We start from the raw sequence: 5,838 nt of genomic DNA on the forward strand, positions 1-5,838 counted from the left end.
GCAGGCTTGATGGGGCTCCCTTGTCACAGGGGATAAGCTGGTTTTCTGTTCCAAGGTGCTCAATGCCCCAAGTTCCCAACTGCATTTTAACTTGAAGAACACAAAAAAGAGATGAAACCCCGAAGACTTGCTAGTTCGGACACCACCATGCTTTTGGGGAAGTGTAGAAATCGAGAAGTGAAAGTCTTGGTGTTCACTTTTCTGTCCCCTTAACAAGCCTTCCTGAGCAGATGGCGCAGCTTCCTCCCACCTTCCCAGAAGCTGAGGATAAGAGCCCTGGGAAATGGCATCCCCAGCCAGGCAGCGCCTCCAGCCTGCTCCGCAGGGGTGTCTGCATAGGGGAAGGTCAGAGCTCTGACATCTATTCCTCCACTAGTTGTCTCAGCAGCCTCTGGGATCTCTGAATGGTTGAGAGGGTAGATAGACATGACATAGGTCAGTGCGGTCCAAAAAGGGGTGATGATGGTGACGTCAACTACAGCCATAAGACAGCCGTGACTCTTCTGAAAACCTCCTTATGCTTTTCTTGTAATAAGGCAGACCAAATGCATTTTTAAACACATTTTTATTTATCTGGTGTGAGTATGTGTGTACACGTGCCTGCCCATGCTACAGCACTTATGGTGGTCTGTGTGTCTGCACACGTGCCTGCCCATGCTACAGCATGAATGGTAGTCTGTGTGTCTGCACACGTGTCTGCCCATGCTAAAACATGTATGGTGGTCTGTGTGCCTGTACACATGCCTGCCCATGCTACAACGTGTATGGTGGTCTGTGTGCCTGTACATACGCCTGCCCATGCTACAGCGTGTATGGTGGTCTGAAGACAGCTTTCAGAGCCCCCAGGATTGAATTCACTGGTTGTCAGTCTCTGTGGCACTTTGAGCCATCCTATGGGCCCCCAGCTGGGTTTTACATGACTCCTAGTAGTCTAGTCTACTAAGTGACTATGACTTCCAAGTTCCCAGCACTTGGAAGGTGGAGGCAGGAGAACTAAGAGGCGTTCAAGGCCAGCCATGGCTAAGTGAGACCCTGCCTCAAAATAAGTCAACCAATCAACCAAGCAAAACCAGATTTAAATGCTCACGAAGAGAGAGAAGGGGGCAGAGACTGACCATTGTGCCCTGGGTGACGTGCCCGTCCCTCTTGTGGTAGGCAGAGGCATATAAGGCAGGGCTCCAGGCACCCCCAAGGGAGCTCCTTTGGTCCCTCTTCATTTGATTCCTCTCCTCGGCAGTCCAGCACCTTGCCCATCCTTTTCTGGGACGTGTAGGGCAGACTGGGGGTATGGGAGCCACAGTCATGGCTCTCCCATCCCGTCTAGTAACTTGTCCTTTCACCCACTAGATGGCGCTCTCGGCCACTTGGTTCCTGGCTCTGGGCTCCCAGTGCAGCACAAGCTGATTGGGGTGGGAGCCGAAGCAGTGCTTAGTGGAGGATAAATGTCGGCAGGAATGAGAGCTGGGCTCAGATGGAAGCTCATGCCAGGGTCTCAGGGGAAACTCACGCTTGCTTCTATCTGGTGTAGGCTTTAAGGAAACACTGTGGCCTCAAACCCCATTGGCCAGCAAGGGGGTACTCCTAGAAGACCTCCTCACTCCATAAGGGTGGCCTGTGACCGGTAAAGGTTTTGTTTTTGTTTTTGTATTTTTTTGTTTCCCCCAGGAAGCTAGAAGGGTATCAACACTGCGAGGCATCTCTCAAAACTTGATTTGTGTCTTCTGTTACTTGGGGACATGTTGGATGGGTGACTGACACGCACCAGAGACAGTGGAATGGTGATTGATCAGTGGAGAAGCCGGAGGCAGCAGAGGAGACAGCTGTGCTCTGGGACATACGTGCTCTGTCTGGCAGTTTCTCGTGGCATCCCGACCAGATCTCCCTTCTGTGGAGAAGGGCCCTCCACTGAGGAAGCCACCATGTCTGGCAGACTCTGGACATAGGACTACATTCCTTCTATCTTGGTCTTTTTCTCTTGCTGATAACATGATTCTACAGGCTGTGTAAGCCATCAAGAAAGGAGGTTAATTTTGGCTCATGGTGCTGGACCAAGGTCAAGGGGCCGCATCTATGATGTTCTTGTTGGCAGAGTCCCGAGGAAGCACAGGGCATCGCATGGCAAGAGGCAGGGTGCTCCTGAGATCTGGCCAGCTGGCTTTCATAACAGAGCCACTTTGGAGATAACCCATTAACTCGTCAGTCCATTAATCACAGTGGATTAATCCACTTGGGAGGGCAGAGCCCTGCATCTCGTAATCTCTCACCACGGGGATTAAACTTTAACACTCATTTTGAAAGCGATAACCTGTAGGGTTCATTGAGCCCCTCCCTTCCCTGTCCTTTGTTCTTGCCCTCTGGGGACATCCTCTAGCAAACCTGATCCCAGGCTCTGCTCCCAAGCCATCAAAGATAGGGGTAAGCAGAGTCCATTCTGTGTGGCGCTTGCTGTGCAGCCCTGGACAGAGGGACATTTGTTCACAGGGGACCCTTCTCAGCTGATGGGTCCCGGGAAGGGACCTGATTGTGGGGTTCTGTAGAGGGACACTTCCTGGTGACAGTTTGACAAGGAGTTCATGGCTGGCTGTCCCTGGCATAGGATGTCAGAACAGCTGCTCAAACTACCACTTGTAGTTTGTAGACAAAGTTCAGGTGACCAGAGATATCATAACTTTATGGCAGTTTCCTGCTGGTTGAGAGCTACTGGGAGGAGGATGGGGTTTACAGAGGTGCAGCGTAGAGAGGGAGGGTTGAGCATCACCAACAGGGTCTGAAGGGTAAGTGGGGGTTACAGAAGTGCAGCGTAGAGAAGAACGGTTGAGCACCACCAACAGGGTCTGAAGGGTAGGGGGGTTACAGAGGTGCAGAGTGGAAAGGGAGGGTTGAGCATCACTGACAGGGTCTGAAGGGTAAGTGGGGGTTACAGAGGTGCAGCGTAGAGAGGGAGGGTTGAGCATCACTGACAGGGTCTGAAGGGTGGGGGATTACAGAGGTGCAGAGTGGAGAGGGAGGGTTGAGCATCACCGACAGGGTCTGAAGGGTGTGTGTGTGTGGGGGGGGTTACAGAGGTGCAGCGTAGAGAGGGAGGGTTGAGCATCACCGACAGGGTCTGCAGGGTTCTTGGCGCAGCTGAAGCAAACCCGCCCTGTCCACAGCAGAGGGCGGGTGGTGTGCACGGTGCAGGACCTCAGGATGGAAGAGAAGCTGAGTGCCCAGTCTACAGCTGTCTCCCGTATCAGTCCGCCTGCTGCTTTGGTGATGGAATACCGGAGGAGGGCTAACATTTATCAGGAGGAGTCCCAAAGGCTGAGAGCCCAGAGATCATAGTGCAGGCACAGGTGAGGGCTCACCTTGGCCATACCACCTCAAGGTGGAAGGCAGTGGACAGAATATACTCAGGGCTGGGTGATCGCATCCCCAACAGGGCCCAGTGCCAGCTTTTATAGTTCTCTCAAGAATTACCAGTGGATTTCAGGCAGTTATCTTCATCCTTCTGACTGCACCTCCCCAGAGGTCTGAGATCTTCCGCTAGGTTGTGTATGCATGCGTGTGTGTGTGTGTGTGTTTTGTATGCACATGTGGAGCTGGGGCTAGAGGTGAGTTTAATCCCTGGCACCATAGAACGGAAGGAGAGAACTGACTCCCACAAGCTCTCCTCTGGCCTACATAAGAGGTCCTAGCACCCATGCTTACACATGTGTGCACGCACACACACATCCACAAAATTTAAAATGAGAAAGAAAGAAAGGAAGAAAGAAAGAAAGAAAGAAAAAAAATGATAAGTTGAAGGTTCATCAGGTGCCCTGCAAAGGGAAGCAATAGCTCCTTGCCCAGCTTTCAAACCTGAACTTGCTCTTCCTCTCAGAGCCCATCAGCTGAGAAGGGTCCAACGAGGATGGGTGTCCCTCTGTGCAGGGACAGCACAGCACAGAAGGGCTGAGCATCAAGTACCACACACAGAGAAGCTTGAACAGGGATGTACTGGCTTCTGGTTCTCTGGTAAGTCTAAAGTTGGGTGTTCGCAGGGTGAGTTACTTTTGGGCACTGTGAGGGAGAGTCTTCTCTGGGGCTCTCTTCTCTTTGCTGGTAGTTCCCTGGCAATCTTCGGTATCCCTTGAACGGTCAATGCATTGCTGTGATCTCCACCTTCATTCTCCCATGATGCTCTCTTTCTGTGCACTTGTCTGTCTCTGTCCAAAGGTTGGCTTTGCATTAGGCACGGTTGTGTTGGATTAGAGACAGCCTCATTTTACGCGGTCAGCTCTGAAGGCTCTTTGAGCATCAAATCCCAGTCACAGATCCCGGGAGTAAGCCCTTCAACATCTGGGGGAGACACAATCACCCGGTAGTCACAGCATCTCGTGGCCTCTCGCAAGCACGCGGTGGGGAAAGCCCGATCAGTTCAGATGCTGTGCGGAGATGGAATAGAAGGGCAAGGGGTCACATCTGTGAGTGGTAAAGGGGAAACAGAGCAGGAGTGGGCTGGGGACACTTTCAGGGACGAGAGGATATGAGGAAAATGGGAGAAGCCTCCCCCTGCAGCGCTGATGTAGGCCCCAGATGCCCAGCAGGGGGCGCTAGAGCAAAGACTCTGTGTGTCTTGGTTACTTTTGATCATGGCACCATGATCAGAGCAACCTACAGAAGAAAACATTTAGTATGAGGACTCAGGGTTCCAGATTAGAGTCCATGACTATCATGGCAGTGAACATGACAGCAGGCAGTCATGACATTAGAGCAGTAGCCAAGAGTTTGCATTCTGGTCCACAACAAGCACGGGGCAGAGAGAGCTCTAACTGGGAACGCTGTTTTTTTTTGTTTTGTTTTTTTTTTTTTAATGATTTTTGTTTGTTTTTTAGAGACAGGGTTTCTACAATCCCTGACTTCAAAAACTCTACTACAGAGCTACAGTACTGAAAACAGCCTGGGATTGGCATAAGAACAGACAGGAGGACCAATGGAACCGAATAGAAGACCCGAATATTAATCCACACTCCTTCGAACGCCCGATTTTTGACAAAGAAGCAAAAAATATCAAATGGAAAAAAGAAAGCATATTTAACAAACGGTGCTGGCATAAATAGATATAAACATGTAGAAGAATGAAAATAGACTCATTATCTATCACCATTCACAAAACTCAAGCCAAATGGATCAAAAACCTTAACATAAAGCCAGCCACACTGAACCTCATAGAAGAGAAAGTGGGAAGAACACTTGAACACATTGGCACAGGAGACCACTTCCTACATATAACCCCAGCAGCACAGACACTGAGAGAAACAATTAATAAATGGGACCTCCTGAAACTGACAGGGTTTCTCTGTGTAACAGTCCTGGCTGTTCTGGAACTCTCTCTGTAGACCAGGCTGGCCTCGAACTCACTGAGATCTGCCTGCCTCTGCCTCCAAAGTGCTGGGATTAAAGACGTGTGGGCTTTTTAAACCTCAATGCGTACCCCCCACCTTGGGACCGAGCATTCAGATACAGGAGCCAATGAGGGCCATTTCATTCAGGCTACCTCACTGTTTCCAAAATTCCACCCACGAGGAAAATGGCAGCCCCCTTGTTACACTGTGAGTTATCTTTCTCTGTGGAGGGCGTGGCCTTGGCCCAGAGGCTGTGACCTCACCATGGAGATTGCCAGCTCACTGCCTCTGTCTCCCAGTGCTGGGATCAAAGGCACGAACCACCACCACCTGGCTAATTCACTTTTGAGATAGAGGCTCAATATGCAGCCCCGGCTGGCTCTCTGGGAATGTGCTGTTTAAATCAGGCTGGCCTTGAACTCACACAGATCTGCCTGCCTCTGCTTCCCAAGTGCTGGTGTTAAGGGCTGTT

The 5,838-nt window shown here is 50.9% G+C and overlaps 1 long non-coding RNA gene across 1 annotated transcript; it reads left to right on the forward strand.

Annotated features, from left to right (window-relative positions):
* Positions 1 to 1,678: 1,678 nt before the first annotated feature.
* On the forward strand, positions 1,679 to 5,306 carry LOC146893558 (uncharacterized). Its single transcript, XR_015002956.2, has 3 exons — positions 1,679 to 2,415; positions 3,863 to 3,996; positions 4,857 to 5,306. It is a non-coding gene; the product is annotated as an uncharacterized LOC146893558 (long non-coding RNA).
* Positions 5,307 to 5,838: the final 532 nt, after the last annotated feature.

The sequence above is a fragment of the Myodes glareolus genome, chromosome 7, assembly GCF_982192425.1.
Source record: "Myodes glareolus chromosome 7, mMyoGla1.1, whole genome shotgun sequence".
Taxonomy (NCBI): domain Eukaryota; kingdom Metazoa; phylum Chordata; class Mammalia; order Rodentia; family Cricetidae; genus Myodes; species Myodes glareolus.